This window comes from Ornithorhynchus anatinus, chromosome 7 (genome assembly GCF_004115215.2).
Source record: "Ornithorhynchus anatinus isolate Pmale09 chromosome 7, mOrnAna1.pri.v4, whole genome shotgun sequence".
In the NCBI taxonomy this organism is placed as follows: domain Eukaryota; kingdom Metazoa; phylum Chordata; class Mammalia; order Monotremata; family Ornithorhynchidae; genus Ornithorhynchus; species Ornithorhynchus anatinus.
The window spans coordinates 26,132,417-26,150,206 of record NC_041734.1 but is presented as its reverse complement, the minus strand read 5'-3'; the positions used below and the strand labels follow the sequence as shown (position 1 = coordinate 26,150,206).

General features: G+C 44.5%; 2 non-coding genes across 2 annotated transcripts; both read left to right on the top strand.

Annotated features, from left to right (window-relative positions):
• Nucleotides 1-13,480: 13,480 nt before the first annotated feature.
• LOC114813491 lies at nt 13,481-13,618 on the top strand. Its single transcript, XR_003761208.1, has one exon. It is a non-coding gene; the product is annotated as a small nucleolar RNA SNORA7 (small nucleolar RNA).
• Nucleotides 13,619-17,399: 3,781 nt separating this feature from the next.
• On the top strand, nt 17,400-17,537 carry LOC114813359. The gene has a single exon (XR_003761081.1). It is a non-coding gene; the product is annotated as a small nucleolar RNA SNORA7 (small nucleolar RNA).
• Nucleotides 17,538-17,790: the final 253 nt, after the last annotated feature.

Below are 17,790 nucleotides of genomic sequence, written 5' to 3'. Positions count from 1 at the left end.
ATTTCTCCCAACCCTCTGAAAGTCTGAAAAACAAAAAATCTGAGCTCTTGATTTTGTGAATCTCCAGGATAAAATTAAGGATGAAAACAAATGGGTCACTAAAGGAATGCTTAAACAGGAGCCCCTCTCTAATTTCAGCACTCTACCTATTAAGAGTATTTGGTCAAGGGTTAAGAAAACTATTTCATTGGGGAATGAGGGGGATGTATTCCAACTTGCTCCACAAGAATTCCCAATATCCCAAACACACCTATAGTCATGGAGTGAATACATAACTTTTTGAGATGCTGTAGTGCTGTTTTTTAGGGGTACAGTATTACAAGGAAAATGCATGCACACACATATACTTGACTCAAATGTCACAGTGTGCTTGCTTCAACTGGTCTATCGAGTTGGCTATCCTAGAGGCAGGATCAGAAACCATGCTTTATTTTCCCTCTCTAACGCAGCTCCAATATGCAATGCCCAAGGTCCCAACTCCCACAATCCTTTGCTTTTTAAAAGACATTTTCTCTTTCTGATTTATGAAACCATTCACGTGTGAAACCTCCTGGTCTTCGGAGGGCTCAGTTGGTGATCTGTAGCCAGGTTTGGGATAGGGGCACTGTATCTGAGTCACAGCAGTGCAGGTGAATGATGAAGATACGGAGGAGAGAAGAGAGCAAGTGTGATAAAGAGGCTGGAAATGGGGAAATGGATCACAGTCAGTGGGGAGGTGTTTTTTTTTCCCATAACTCTGAGCAGTTGCCTCAGGCCTCCAATCCACACAGTCAATGAAATTCAAACTCAAAGAGAAACTATTCTTCTGTCTTGAAAGTAAGATTTGAGGGGCCTTTCTAGCTGCCTATAGTGGGGTTTTTTTTAACAGTCACCAACCATTCATTTTACATATTTGTTAAGCACTTACTTTGTGCTAGGCACTATTCTAAGCCCTGGGGTGGATACAAAGTAATCAGGTTGGTCACAGTCCCTGTCCCACATGGCGTTCACAGTCTTAATCCCCATTTTACAGATGAGGGAATTGAGGCCTGGAGAAGTTGTGACTTGCCCAAGGCCACACAACAGACAAGTGAGAGAGCCGGGATTAGAACCAAGGTCCTTCTGACCTCCAGGCCCCTGCTGTCTCCACTAGGTCACTCTGCTTCTCATTGTATCAAGACCCCCCCCTCAATAGTTCCCCCACACACACACCTCCCACACTCCCTTCTCCCATGGTTCATTCAGAACCATCTTCATCATAAATGATGAGGAGAAAAGGCAGACTCAGGAGCAGTGGAAAAGCTTTTAATGAGCTCCATATTCTTCCCCAGCCCCTCTCTGAATTATTTCCTCTTTTGCTAGCCAGCAAGCATCCTTTGTGATTGAAAAACTTTCTTTTTGACCTTTTTGGCAGCCACCAGAGTGAATCACCACTTCCCAAGGAGGAAAGACATTGAGACTACCCCTAACTTTAAGCTTATGGAAGATGCCAATCTGGTACTGAGCCTTTAATGACAGTGGCTTCCCCCACTCAGGGATTCGTCCTTTTCCCAGACCACTTTCAGGAGGTATTTAGGATCATCTGATGCTGCCAGGATCATGACACCAAGGAAAAGTCAGAATCTAGAAATCAGCCTTGTATAGAAAAGGCACTGTGGATGTGGTTTCCTGTGGCCCACTTCAGTCAGTGACTGTGTTGGGGATTGTGGGGCCAGTAAGAAGGGCTGGGGAAGGATTTCACACAAAGTACACTTATTTATACAGGGCCCCGTCAATGGCCAAAAGGGAAGAGGCTCTTTTTATCCTGAAGAATCGTCCTACAGACCAGCCGAGTGGGGTAAATAGAAACACACAAGTGACAAAGTAGTCGTGGTCAGATTCCAGGCTCTATTTATAATTCCCATCCCTCGATTCCAAAACTGTGAAGGCATATTCCCGATGCAAATGTATATGACTCTAGAGTTCCCAGATAACCGCTTTCCCTCAGGAGGTTATAAAACTGTCTTAATCCTCCGGTGGAACGACAGCTCCTTCTATTGCTGTGTGACCTGACCTTATTAAATTACAATGTATAATATAGCCATAACTCTGGGAGTAACAGGTGCAACAGAGGAGACTATTAGGGAGGGTGACAAAATTGTCTATCGATACACCAGCTGGGTCAGTGACAGGTGCTGGGTATCCTAGTTCTTTAAAAAGGACTTCAGGTTAACCCTTTACATGGAAGGAGGCACATTCAGCTAATCTCCAAAGCACAGCCAGGAGCCACTTACTGAATCTTTGCTTCCTCCCATTTCTCCAGGAGATGCCAGGATTCAAGCAACATGGCCAAACTTCGTTTCTAGATTTGTTTCCCCAACTGCTGTGGAATGATCCAAGGGTCTAGAGGTCCTGGATTTCTTTTCATCTGGGAATTAGTGTTTCACTCCATGATGATGTCCAAATCAAATGTGGGCCCAGCTGGGTTGGAAGCTGAGGGGGCAGGCAGTGATGAGAAGCAGCATGGCCTAGTATGGATAAAGCATGGGACTCGGAGTCAGAAGGAGCTGGGTTTTAATCCCAGCACCTCCACTTCTCTGCTGTGCGACCCTGGGCAAGTCGCTTAATTTCTCCGTGACTCAGTTAGCTCGTCTGTAAAATGGGGATTTCCCTCTCGGGGTCGCACCTGGAGAGTTTCCAGTATTCTACCAGTCTCAGCTATGGGAAGGATAGTCAAGCAGAGGCATACCCATTCCATTCCTACCTTGGCCAGGGGCTAGAAGCGGAAGACAATCTGCTACAAAACTCACCCATGCAGAGCAGTAGCGGCAGGGGAAAGAGTTGAGGCTGTCGACTCAAATTTACTGCGCGGAAGGAGGCGATGGTAAACCACTTCCATATTTTTGCCAAGAAAACTGTATGGATACACTACCAGAACGATTGCAGATGGAGAGCAGGGCATTTTGAGAGAGATGTGCCTGTGGTGCCGCTATGGGTCAGAAACAACTCGACGGCATGAGACAAAAATATAGAGATTATGACTATAAGCCCCATGTAGGATAGGGACTCTATCCAATCTGATTTGCTTGTGTCTACTCCAGCACTTAGTACAGTGCCTAGCAGATAGTAAGTGCTTAGCAAATACCACAATTATCATTATTATTACAGTGTTCTACAACTACAGGTTGCACCCAGACACGAACCAGCCATCTGATAAGATGTGCTGTTGGCTTTTGGGCGACTGGGCCCAAGAGTGTGAATGATGCAGCACAAATCATCACCCACTAAAGAAAATGATTCAAGTTTCTGGACTCCTGACAGCGGCAAGCCTCATTCCAACACTCAAAAATAGGCTGTCACAAGTAGGCGGTCCAGGATACTGGTCCCTTAAGAGACAGCAATCCTGCTCGGCAGCAACCTAGATGTCTGAGCAGCCCTATTTAGGGGCACCACCACAGATGGGAAAGGGAACTAGAAAGGGAAATCTCTAAATTCTGCCTCACCAAATACCAGCTCTCTAGCAAACCCACAAATGGGGAGCAATATCTGCAGGGCCAAAAGAAACAGAAAAAAGACTTACAACATAAGAGACAGTTTTTTCTCTTGTGTACTGTATGCCCAGACTGTGGATCATGAACTGACCTTTTCAGCCTCATTATACACTTGAAGGTGAATTTCACAGACTGCAATCTCATCGTCTATAACAGAAGCTCATCCTCTGGACTGAAAGCTCGTTATGGGCAGGGAACATATCTGCAAATTCTGTTATATTCTCCCAAGAGTTTAGTATAGTGCTCTGCACATAGTAAGTGCTCAATAAATATGACTGATTGATTGATTGAGTGGTGTCTTATTTAAATAATTATGGTGTGAAGCTCTGAACTATGTGCCAAGCCCTGTACTAAAAGCTGAGGTAGATACTAAATGAACAGGTCAGACTCAGTTCCCATCAACATGGGGTTCTCAGTCTGAGGAAAAGGCAGAACAGATATCTAATCCCCTTTTTTCAGGTGAAGAAACTGAGACACTGAGAATTTGATTTACTCAAATTCATACAACTGGCCAAGAGGCAGAGTTGGGATTATAACCCAAGTCCTGGGACTCCCTGGCCTGTGCTTCTTCCACTAAGCCAAGCTACTTCTCCATTCTTAACTCCTGATGTCTGGATTTTTACCTCCTGTTACCTCTACTTTCTCCTTTCTCTCCTTCAACCACAGCATCTTACTTTTTTTGTTTTCTTCCCTTCTCTGGACCCTGGTCTCTCATCTTCTCTCCCCTTCTGGTTCAGTTTTGGTGTCCTCTTCTTTCTTCAGTCTTCTTGAGCCTCCAGGAAGATCAAGGAAATCTAATGAAAGAATTTACAGTCTAGAGGTTACTTTGCTTTGCTTTTAGAGGCCTTTGCAGAAGCTAGCAGTGAGATTCCTCATTGATGAAAATAATTTTGATAATTGTTGAGCACTTTCTATAAGCAACTAAGCACTAGGGTTAATACAAGACAATTAGAGTTGAAAGAACCCACATGGGATTTTCAGTCTAATTAGAAGGGAGAACAGGCATTGAATCCCCATTTGACAGATGTGGAAACTGAGGCACAGAGAAGTTTAGTGACTTATCCAAGGTCACACAGGAGGTAAGTGATTATTATAGTGCCTGGCACATAGTGAAGACTTAACAAATTCCATTTAAAAATAAAAGTGGCAGAACCAGAATTAGAACCCAGGTCCTATGACCCCCAAACCCATGCTATTTCCACTAGGCAATACTGCTTCCCTTTGGGGAACTCTGAGCCAGAAATGACCTTCCAGGAAATTCAAAGCTGCCTTCCCCCAAAAGCAATTGGAGCTACAGACTCAGTCAGTTAATCATATTTACTGAGTGCTTACTGTGTGCAGAGCACTGTACTAAGCGCTTGGGAGAGTATAATACACCACACAATTCGGATGTTCCCTCCTCTTCTGTTTCAGGTCTGAGTCACGGTTTTCCAGCTCTTCCCTAAACTCTATCCAAGGCGTTGACATCTTTGTTCTGTTTTTCCGTAATAGCTCCACCCCTTTCCCAGCGCACTGATGGACTGGAACCTTCTTCTAAGGTGAATTTGTGTTCTGAATGAAACTTAAGTCTTCCCATTAGAAGCTTTGTTTCAGGTCAGTCAATCAATTAATGGTATTTATTGAGCAATTACTGTGTGCAGAACATTGTACTAAGCACTTGGGAGAGCACAATACAACAGATTTGGTAGATACGATCCCTGCCCACAGTGAGCTTTCAGTCTAGAGGGGGAGACAGAAATTAATATAAAGAAGTAATTTACAGATATGTACATAAGTACTGTGGGGCTGAGGGTCGGTTGAATTCCAAGTGCCCAAAGGCTACAGATCTAAGAGCATAGTTGATGCATAAGGGAGAGGGAGGGGTGAAAAGAGAGCTTAACTGAGGAAGGCCTCTTGGAGGAGACGTGACCTTAATAAATCTTTGAAAATGGAAAGAGTGGTGGTCTGGTGTATACGGAGAGGGAGGGAGTTCCAGGCCAGAGGATGTGGGAAAGGTTTCAGCGGCGAGATAGGTGAGATCAGGGCACAGTGAGCAAGATGGTGCTAGAGGAGTAGAATGGAAGGGCTGGGCTGTAGTAGATCAGTCAGGTAAGATAGGATAAACCTATCTAATGTTAATCAGCAAGCCGATAAATGCCAAATTTCTGGACCCAAGAAAAATTGCTTTTAAGACACCAAACAGATGTTTCAAAACATTTCAATAACTAATTGTTAATAAATCAGTAATATGGATTGCATTTTCCTTGAAATGCATATGTGCTCTAAGATGAAGGAAGATAGAGCTCAATTATTTGTAATCTGCATTTCACTAAATCCAGGCTTAAAAAATACTGTGTTTCTCAAACCCAAATCCTTCTTAGAGACAGACTGGAAATTAGCTGAAGTTTAGGAAAAATGCAGTTGTAGCACAAAAACAAACCCCCAAAATATAAAGAAATTATAGTGGGGGCCATGAAGCTGTAAGATAAATTCTGCCCTTTTCATGGTACTGGTTTTGATAATGACCTGGTAGGAGAATAAATTGGAAAGTATCTCTACTTCCAGTAAGAAAAGAAACTCTAAACATAGGGAGGAAATGACAAAATGAGATTCAGTTTGGTCTTATGCTTTTTACACAAAAGCACAGGGAATGACTTGAGAGAAAGAGGTAGATTTGCAAACAATAAGAGGACTGTTCCTCCAGATCGTAAGCTCCATGTGGGCAGGCATCTGCCTTCCAACTCCGGTTTTGTTTCATTTTGATTTGGTTTTTTTTGAGGTTGTGGGTATTTGTTACGTGCTTACTATGTGCCAGACACTTTACTAAGCGCTGGAGTAGATACAAGCTAATCAGGTGGGAAAGAGTCCATGTCCCACGTGGAATTCCCAATCTTATTTTCCATTTCACAGATGAGGCAACTGAAACACAGCGAAATTAAGAGACATGCCCCAGATCACACAGCATTCATGTGGTGGAGCCAGCAGTAGGACCAAGATCCTTCTGACTCCCAGACCATGCTCCTACCCACTAGACCACATGCTTCTCATTATGTCTGTTACAGTGTACTCTCCCAAGCACTTACTACTGTGCACTGCTCTATAAATGAGATTGATTAACTGATTAACCAAAAGTGGCCTTTTCGTGTCACAATCCTTTTAGGGAAAGGATTGTTGATTTTTATTAGCTCACTGAATGGGTGTGAAAGCACCTGGTTTCAGCTTTCAAACAAGTCTGGCAAGATAGTCGTAGGGACCAAAAGACAAAGTATAAAGCCCAAAGTGTAGAGGGGTTGGTTTCTCCTATGCTTCCCAGAAGCAACTGGGATATTCTGGGAGACGTTTGACTTCTCCGCCCAGGCAGAGTTTTCCTCAAGAAATGTTTGGAGAAAAAGCCTCAGTTAATTTTCTCTGGTGTACTGCAGTGTGCTGCCTCTGAGCTACTCCTAGTTGGGACCACACCAGAAGGATTTCCATGTGGTTATGGATTTCTTTGTACTTAAAATATCTCTGGATTAAAAGGGAAATTAGGCTGATCTCATTTGGGGTTCTTTTGCTTAACCCTTTTCCATTCACTTCCCGGAAACAAAGCCTGTGGGTGGACATGTGGCCAGAGACCTGCCTTAGTTGCAGCTGGTAATCAGCATTGCATTTGTAGTTCTAAATCTTTCCCGCCCATCCACCCAGAGATAACAAATATCTTCAAACCGACAACTCTGCAGGCTCAGGAACGCACTCTATTAATTCAGAGGAAGCCAATAAAGTGAAAAGATGTTGCGTTGGCTCAAATTCCTAAAAGGCAAATGAAGGTACAAAGAGTGGAAATTAAGTGAGAACACCAGAGGAGTGAAAGAAATAGCATGACTTGCTAGGTATTCTCCCCTTCCTTTGTCTTCCTTCTTATGTCCCCCCACCACAACCCAGAGAGGAGAGCTAATATCTGTTCTCACTTATTCTCTCTTTCCCAGGATTTGATAGAGTGCTCGACACACAGAAAGAACTTAATAAATACCATTACTATTACTAATAATACCTACAGACCATGAAAGATGGAGGCCTTTGCTGCTCATTGTTTAAAAACGGCGTATTAAACCTTCAGAACGTTCTAGAATAGTGAAGGAATCGGCAGCTGTATCTCCAGAGTCACTAGTAATAACTTCCGAGAACTCATGGAGTATGGAAGAAACCTCTAAAGGTTGGGAAAGGGTAAATGCTGTGCCCGTTTCTTAGAATGAGGGCAGGGCAGAGGTCAGGCATTCTTCATAATGGATGTCTGGGAAGAGATGGGCAAAAAGGATCTGTGGGACTGTAACCAACTGGAGAAGCAGTGTGGACCAATGGGTAAAGCATGGGCCTGGGAGTCAGAAGGATCTGGGTTCTAATCTTGCCTCTGCCACTTGGCTGTTGTGTGACCTTGGACAAGTCACTTCACTTCTCCATGTCTCAGTTACTTCATGTTCCTGTGTACAGGTGCATGTGTACATGTATGCATGGACATGGCACTGAAACAGCTGGGAGCTGTAGTGTGAGTTTCCCTTAATAAGATATTTCACAAGAACACAGTCATTACAATATAGGAGAATGCGGTATACTAAACATTTTAAGAGAAGCAGTGTGGCCTAGTGGAAAGAACACAGGACTGCAAGTCAGAAGTCCCGTGTTACAATCCTAGCTCCACCAGTTGCCTGCTTTGTTAACTTTTTCTGCCTCAGTTTTCTTTTTTGTAAAATGGGAATTAAATACCTATTCTCCCTCCCCCTTAGGGTATGACCCCAATGCGAGACAGACACTGTGGCTGTTCTGATTGCATGGTATCTACCCCAATGCTTGAAATAGTAAGTGCTTAACAAAATCACTGTTATTAGTATTATATTAATATTAAGTATTATATTTTTAATGAAGTCCTTCGTGACCTCTTTCGGATCCATTTCTGGTCTCCCATGAACCTGAATTAATCCCCAAATAGTTTAACCAAAGCTTCCAAAGGAAATCCAGGTGCACAGCACCCATTCCATAAAGAGTGCTCAGAGCGGAAGGACAGGAATGAGTTCTGGACAGCTTGTCTTGGCAATGCGGTGGGATCCTTGAAGAGAAGCAATATTTTGTGTTGTTCTCTAGTGACTCCCTGTGGTCTCAGAGAGGAACAGAACGTGTTTTTCAGAGGGAGCAGGCCCTCAGACCTTTGAATTTAAGGGAAATAGAAGTTATTAATAGACCTTAGAGTTGGTTAAAGACTCTACTGCCTGAAAAAAATAATCATAATTTACTTTCATCTCTCTCTTTCAACCCACATATTCAGTGTCACCAAATCCTGTCAGTTCACCCTTCACAACGTTGCTAAAATCCCCCCTTTCCTCTCTATCCAAATTGTTACTAAGCTGATCCAAGCAGTTATCTTTACCCTACCTTGATTACTGCATCAGCCTCCTTGCTGACCTCCCTACCTTCTGCCTCTCCCCACTCTAGTCCACACTTCACTCTGCTGCCCAGATCATTTTTCTACAAAACCTCTTTAGTCCGTTTTTCTCTGCTTCTCATCAAACTCCAGTGCCTGTCTTACCACCTCTGCATCAAATAGAAACTCCTTACCCTTGGCTTTAAAGGACTCAATCACCTTTCCTCTTCCTGCCTGATCTCCCCGGTTTCCTGCTACAACCCAGTCCCAACCCTTTGCTCCTCTAATACCAACTTACTCACTGTAGCTCGATCTTTATCTTGCCGGCAACTCCTCACCCATATCCTGCCTCTGGCTGGAACTCTCCAACTTCATATCCAACAGACCATCACTCTCCCAACCTTCAAAGCTATATTAAAGGCACATCTCCTCTAAGAGGTCTTCCCTGACTAAGCCCTTGCTTGTTTTCTCGTACTCCCTTCTACATTGCCTTAGCAGTTGGATTCGCACCCTTCATTCACCCTGCTTTCAGCCCCACAGTATTTATGCGGGCCGTGGAGTCGAGTCTGGACCAGAGCGGGGAGAGGCTGGAGGTCAGGAGGTCAGCGAGGAGGCTGAGGCAGTCATCCAGGCAGGAGAGGAACGAGCATTTCGATTAATGTGGGAGCCATTTGGGTGGAGAGGAGAGGGTGGATTTCAGCGATGCGGCTGGGATTTCATGATGGTTAGAAAAAGTGGGTTGAATGAGAGAGCCAAACATCTTCCTCCCCTCCCCTTCCCACAGCCCCCATGGACAATTTGGCCTCGGGGTCCCCCCAACCTCCACGGACATGCACTCCCACACCACCCCCAGTCATGGCCCCCTACTCTGGAAAGCATTCCACGCCAGGAAAAGTCAACAGAGTCATTGGTTCCCATTCCCTGGAGGGAGAGGAGGTTAAAGGTCATCGGCCCTTTTGCAGGTGTGTCCACCCCAGCCTCCAGGGAGGAGGCCGGTGGGGGACACCCCCTGCCTCCGCTCTCCCCCAGTCCCCGGCCCCCTGACCCTGCCGCCCCTCCCCCCATCCTGTGTTTGCTACCAAAGGCCTGAAGACAGCAAGGAAACATGGGGCGGGGGGAGCTTTGGTGGTTGGTTGGTTGTTTTCATGGCCCATCTTGGGTTGTCTGTTTGTTTGTTTGTTTGTTTTAACAAGGCCGTTAAGCCCTTATTTTGTGCCTGGGCACTTTAGTGAGCCCTGTGGGAGATTGTCCTTATCATTAATACCATTTTTTAATGGTATTTGTGAAGCGCTTGCTAGGTACCAGACACTTTACTAAATGCTGAGGGAGATCATCAGTAGCAACAATACCATTTTTTTATGCTATTTGTTGAGTGCTTATTTTTTGCCGGGCACCATAGTAAGCGCTGGGGGAATTCATTGTTATCATCAATACCATTTTTTTACGGTATTTGTTAAGCACTTACTAGGTGCTGGGTACTGTACTAAGCTTTGCGGGGAGATCATCATTATCATCAATACCTTTTTTATGGCATTTGTTAAGTGTTTACTACATGCCAGGCACTGTGTTAAGCACTTCGGTAGATCAGGTTGGACGCAGTCCATATCCCATTTCTAACTCAACGTTTTCATTCCCATTTGACAGAGGAGGGAACCGAGGCCCAGAGAAGCAAAATGACTGGCCCAAAGTCACACAGCAGACATACCCATGGGAGGGGGGCGGTGAATAAATAGGAGGTGAATAAAAAGGAGCAAGTCACCAGCGCTTAGTCCAGTGCTCTGCACACAGAAAGTGCACCATAAATCGCGTTGATGGATTGATTAAGCAGCACAGCCTAGCGGGTATAGCCTGGGCCTGGGAGTCAGCATGGCTCAGTGGAAAGAGCCCGGGCTGGGGAGTCTGAAGTCATGGGTTCTAATCCCGGCTCCACTGCTTGTCATCTGTGTGACCTTGGGCAAGTTGCTTCGCTTCTCTGTGCCTCGCTTCCCTCATCTGAAAAATGGGGATGAAGACTGTGAGTCCCACGTGGAACAACACAATTACTTTCTATCCTCCCAAGCGCTTAGAATAGTGTTTTGCACAGAGTAAGTCCTTAACGATATTTCTTCCCCATTTAGACTGTGAGCCCGTTATTGGGCAGGGATTGTTTCTATCTGTTGCCAAATTGTACAATCCAAGCACTTAATACAGTGCTTTGCACATAGTAAGTGCTCAATAAATACGATTGAATGAATGAATGAATGAATGAATGTACATATCTGTAATGTATTTATATATATTAATGTCTGTCTCCCCCATAGACTTTGAGCTCGCTGTGGGCAGGGGAATTTGTCCATCAACTCTCCCAAGCACTTATAATACAATAAATACAATTAATTGATTGATTTCATCAATGCTTTTTATTTTACCTTCCACTTCTTTCCAGTTGCTTACTAGCAATATTAACTGAAGTATTTGTTAAGTGCTAACTATAAGCCAAATATGGTGCTAAGGCCAATCAATCTATCAAATTGATTGAGTGCTGAGCATTCATTCATGTACTTACAGCTTGGCAGAGTACAATACAACAGAATTAGCAGATACATTCCCTGCCCATAACAAGTTTACAACCTAGAATGGGATAAAAACATTAATATGAATAAAAAAGTAATTTCTAATATATAATTTAAAGATATGATATATTTTAAAGATAAGGACCTGGAGCATAAGTAGATGAGCCACAGCCTCTGTCCTACACTGAGCTCTCAGTCTCGATTGCAGTGTGGCTTAGTGGAAAGAGGACAGTGCAGGGTGGCTTGGGAGTCAGAGGACATGGGTTCTAAATCCAACTCTGCCATTTGCCCGTTGTATGACCTTGGGCAAGCCACTTCTCTTCTCTGTGCCTCAGTTACCTCATCCGTAAAATGAGGATTAAGACTGTGAGCCCCAAGTGGGACAACCTGACTACCTTGTATCTACCCCAGTGTTTAGAACAGTGCTTGGCACACAGTTAGTGCTTAACAAATACCGTAATTATTATTATTATTATTATTAACTGCAGGGAACAGACATTTTAACCCCATGTTTACAGATGAGAAACCTGAGACATAGGAAAGTTAAGTGATTCACCCAAGGTCACACAGCAGGGAAATAGTGGAGCCAGGATTAGAGCTCCCAGGCCCATGTTTTTTCCAATAGGCCATGGTGCTTCTGCTATTTCATTACTAATTCACTCAAAAGCATTTGGCTTTCCTTCCAAAGGAGCTCTTTCAGAGCAGGATTTTCTTTTGATGGAAGAGACTGGGCCAGCTGTGGAAGGCAAGAAATCGACTTCGATCCAACACTTGGACAATTATTCCGTCGGACTACCTCACCATGGGCAGCGAACAAGTAAAAGCTTATGATGAATCGCTTTGCTCATCCAGGACCTCTTTCCAAGGAAAGCAGGCCTCCTATTTGGTTCCTCCCAGAAAGCTAATGGCCTATGTATTCCATCAATCCATCAGTCAGTGGCATTAAAGGGGTGCTTATGGAGAGCAGAACACTGTAGTATACACTTGGGAGACTTCAGTATAAGAGTTGGTGGACATGTTCCCTGCCCACCAGGAGCTCATTAGTTGTCAGTGACAAGTTTCACTGAGCCCACAGTTCAATGGCAGCTCCTAGCTCCACTGAGGCAGTGACGTTGGCTCAGCAGGTGGAATTTTTTTTTAATAGTATTAGTTAATGGTATTGGAGAAGAGCATAGCGTAGTGGAAAGAGCACAAGGCTGGGAGTCAGAAGGTCATGGGTTCTGATCCACCACTTTTCTGCTGTGTGACCTTGGGCAAGTCACTTCACTTCTCTGGGACTCAGTTACTTCATCTGCAAAATGGGGATCAAGACTGTGAGGCCCACGAGGGTCAGGGAATGTGTCCAATCCAATTTGCTTGTAACCACCCCAATGCTTAGTGCAATGCCTAACACATAGTAAGTGCTCAACAAATACCATAATTATTATTATTACTATGTGTCAAGCACTGTACTAAATGCTGGGGTAGATACATAGTTCCTGTCCCACACAGGGCTCACAGTCTTGATCCCTGTTTTACAGTTGAGGTAACTGCAGTACAGAGAAGTTAAGTGACTTACTCAAGGTTACACAGCAGGCAAGTGGCAGAGGGAGGATTAGAACCCAGGCATTTAATGAGAAGCAGAGGGAGGGGCCCCCTGAATTCCCTCAAAGGGTAGGCACCACTGTGGGTTGAATCATTTTAGTGTGTATTGGCCAGTGTGAAGGTTAGCACTGGACTTGCCCTCCAACAGAAAGAAGCTCTCAACTTGGCTCACTCTTGGATTGCTCAAGCAACATCTCTTGGGTTTTAATCCCAGCTCCACCACTTGCCTGCTGTGTGACCTTGGGCAAGTCACTGAACTTCTCTATACCTCAGTTTCCTCATCTGAAAATGGGGACTAGATAGCTGTTCTCCCTCCCCCTTTAGACGGCTAACCCCATGTGGGACAAGGATTATTGTGTTTGATCTGATTATCTTGTATATCTTCCCTGGATTTGCACATAGTAAGTACTTAATGCATGCTATGATTACTTTCTTTGGTTTTGGAAGGGGTGAGAGAGAGGTTATCCCTCTCAGGGTCGCAGCTGGAGAGTTTCCAGTACTCTACCAGTCTCAACGATGGGAGGGAGAGTCAGGCAGAGGCCTACCCACTCCATTCCTAGCTTGGCCAGTGGCAAGTGAGTGGAAGGCAATCAGCTACAAGCCAAAACTCACCTGGGCTGGGCAGCAGCGACATGGGAGAGAGTTGAGGGCGGAGACTCAAGTTTACTTCGCGGAGGGCGGCAATGGTAAACCACTTCCATATTTTTACCAAGAAAGCTCTATGGATGCATTACCAGAATGACTGCAGGTGGAGGTGGGGCGTTCTGGGACAGATGCATTCATGGCATCGCTATGGGTCCGAGACGACTCAACAACATAAGACAAGACAAGGCAAAACAAGAGGAGAGGTCATGGCATTTACTAAGTGCTTACTGTGTTCATTCAATCGTATATATTGAGCACTTACTGGGTGCAAAACAGTGTAATTAGCACTTGGGAGAGTACAATATGTGCCAGGCACTGTACTAAGTGCTGGGGTAGATACAAGCTAATAATAATAATAATAATAATAATAATAATAGTATTTTTTAAGTGCTTACTATGTATCAGGCACTGTACTAAGCGCTGGGGTGGATAGAAGCTAATCGGGTTGGTCCCGGACCATGTCTCATAAAGGTTTCGCAGTCTCAGGCTGCAGTCTTCACAGTCGTTGTGAAGGTCATTCAACCTAGTCTGCAATGGTCACCTCCTTCAGGTATAAAATCAGACTTATTTAGAATTACATAAACCCCTTCCAGTGGACAATAAAAACAAGCTTCCTCCTGATGGACCCATTATTCCTGATTTATCTGATACCATAAAATGCAATCCTATCCCTTTACCTATATGATTAACCTTCAGGATGAAGCCTGAGAGGCCCAGGGAAATGGAAATTCTGCCTCCACGTCAGCCTTCTAGATGAATTGGCATCGTGTGTATCTGACTGCACTTTATCAGGACATTAAACTGAACTTTCGATTACTAAAATCTATGGTTCAGGAGGAGGGTATAGATTACTTCATAAACATCTAATTTCTCTCTCTAATGTTGCAATGACTTGCCGCTCCCTTTCTAAATCGGGCTGCTTGTGGTCAGACACGCAAAATTATTAATGTGCTGAAGGAAAACCCACTGAACGGTGAAAGAAAGAGACACGTAAAAGCCATAAAAATGCATGTTGATATTTCTCTGGTTGCGTGAAGGATATGAAGGAGAGGGGTTATTCGTGTCTATAGAAGAAAAAGCTATTATCGTGAATTATTCTTTTGAAGATGCAGAAATAGCTTCTTTTTTGGGAGGAGAAGCATGTCGTTTGTCAGCAATTTATTCAGAACGGTTGTAATTCTCTATTGACATGCAGGAGATTTAACAGCGGATTCACTTCAGCATCAACGTAATCAATATTTATTGAACACTTACTGGGCACAGAGTACTCTACTGAGAGCTTGAGGTGTGCAGAATACTATACTGAGAGCCTAATATGTGCAAAGCACTGTCTTGAGCGCTTATTAATAATCATCATGGTATTTGAAAGTGTTTACTATGTGCCAGGCACTGAACTAAGCAGTGGGGTGGATAAAAGCAAATCAGGTTGAACAGAGTCCCTGTCCCACATGGGGCTCACAGTCTCAATCCTCATTTTACAGATGGAGTAACTGAGGCACAGAGAAGTGAAGTGACTTGCCTAAAGTCACAGCAGACAAGTTGAGGAGCTGGGATTAGAACCATGAACTCTGACTAAAAAGCCCATACTCTTTTCACTAAGCCACGCTGCTTCTTCACTAACACTTCACATCTTTGACCCCAGGACGAGCAGAGTTCATGTCTGCAGATCACACCAAGGAAATAATAATAATAATAATAATAATAATGTTGGTATTTGTTAAGAGCTTACTAGGTGCCAAACACTGCTCTAAACATTGGGGTAGATACAAGGTAATCAGATTGTCCTACGTGGGGCTCAGTCTTCATCCCCATTTTACAGATGAGGTCACAGAGGCAGAGAGAAGTCAAGTGTCTTGCCCAAGGTCACACAGCTGACAAGTGGCAGAGCGGGGATTAGAACCCACGACCTCTGACTCCCAAGCCCATGCTCTTTCCACTAAATGGAAATGGCCTAATAACTTTTTAAAACCTAACCCAGTGGCCTAGTGGATCGAATCCGGGCCTGGGAGTCAGAAGGTCATGGGTTCTAGTCCTGGCTCTGCCGCTGGTCTGCTGTGTGACCCTGGGCAAGTTGCTTCACTTCTCTGTGCCTAAGTTACCTCATCTGTAAAATGGGGATTAAGATGGTGAGCCCTATATGGGATAGGGACTGTGTCAAACCCAATTTGCTTATTATCACCTCAGTGCTTAGAACAGTGCCTGATACACATTAAGCACTTAACAGACACCATTGTCATTTTTGGAAATAGTACAGTGCTCAGCACACAATAAGCATTTAATAAATACAGTCAGTTCATTGATCTGCCCCTCAAATGATTTTTAAGAAACCATCATTTCTGAGGTGAAACAACACATACATTCATGCACCAGGGTGAGGTGTGTGAAAGAGTCAGGAAGCAGGAGACCTAGTTTACAAGCTCCCCCTGCCACTGGTGACCTCAGGCAAACCACTTTTTAAACTTATAATGGTGCATTGTGTGCCAGGCACACTGCTAAGCACTGGGGTAGATTTTTAAAAAGTCAGATCGGACTCAGTTCTGGTTCCACATAAGGCTCACAGTCTAAAAGGGAGGGAGAACATTTTTAAGGATAAAGAACTGAAGTTAAGTGACTTGCCCAAGTTCACACAGTAGTCAAGTGGCAGAGCAGGAGTAAGAACACGAGCCTTAGCACTCCTGGGTCCAATATTCTGTCCACTAAACTATGCAAAAACCTGACTAACTTTCTATTCTTTCCTCTAGGCTGAAGTCGAGTAGCCTAGTGGAAAGAGCATAAGCCTCCGGAGTCAGACGATCCCAGCTCTGCCATTTGTCTGCTATGGGACCTTGGGCAAGTCACTTAACTTTTCCGTACTTCGGTTTCCTCATCTGTAAAATGGGTAGTAAATCCTACTCCCTCTACTAAGACTGTGAATACCATGCAACCCAGAGGCTGTGTCCAACCTGATTATCTTCTGTCTACCCCAATACTTACTATAGAGGCCCATAGTGAACACTTAAAGAATTCCATTGAGAAGCAGTGTGGCTCAGTGGAAAGAGCAAGGGCTTTGGAGTCAGAGGTCATGGGTTCGAATTCCGGCTCTGCCACTTGGCAGCTGTGTGACTGTGGGCAAGTCACTTAACTTCTCTGTGCCTCAGTTACCTCATCTGTAAAATGGGGATTAAGAGTGTGAGCCCCACGTGGGACAACCTGATTCCCCTGTGTCTACCCCAGCGCTTAGAACAGTGCCTTGCACGTAGTAAGCGCTTAACAAATACCAACATTATTATTATTATATACATTCCTCAAACACCTTACCCACTCTGAGTGACAGTTTAGTCCTCTGAAACATGGGGCAGTAATATCTGCCTCTCCCTACCTCCCAGGGATATTGTGAGGATAAAATGAAATCACTGCACTAAAACCGCTTTGGGAAAATGGAATCTCTCCAAATGAAAGGAGTCTTCATCACGTCCTTTGTGTCTGAATGTGCATTTATTTTAGGCTATACTTAGAGGACTCCCCCTCTAGACTGTGAGCTTGTATGGGCAGGGAACCTGTCTGCTAATTCTGTTATATTGTACTCTCCTAAGTACTTACTACAGTGCTCTGTACATAGTAAGCGCTCAATTGATACCACTGATTGACTGGTTTTGCCTGCTTGGACAGTCCCGAGAAGGCTGACGTACAGAGGACAGAACCAGTTTGAAGAATGGAAGTATCAGTTGCTCCAGAATTTCAGCCCCCTGCATCAATCAATCCCTCTCAGGATCACACCTGGAGGGTTTCCAGTACTCTACCAGTCTCGGCTAAGGGATGGAGAGTCAAGCAGAGGCCTACCCATTCCATTCCTAGCTTGGCCAGTGACTAGCGAGTGGAAGGCAATCTGCTACATGTCAAACTCACCCGTGCCGGGCAGCAGCGGCATAAGAGACGGTCGAGGGCGGCGACTCAAAGTTTACTGTGCAGAAGGCGGCAACGGTAAACCACTTTCGTATTTTTACCAAGAAAACTCCATGGCTATACTACCAGAACGATCGCAGATGGAGGAGGGGTGTTCTGGGACAGATGTGTCCACGGAGTCGCTACGGGTCAGGAATGAATCGACAGCATAAGATGAGAATCAATCAGTGGTATTTACCAAGGGCTT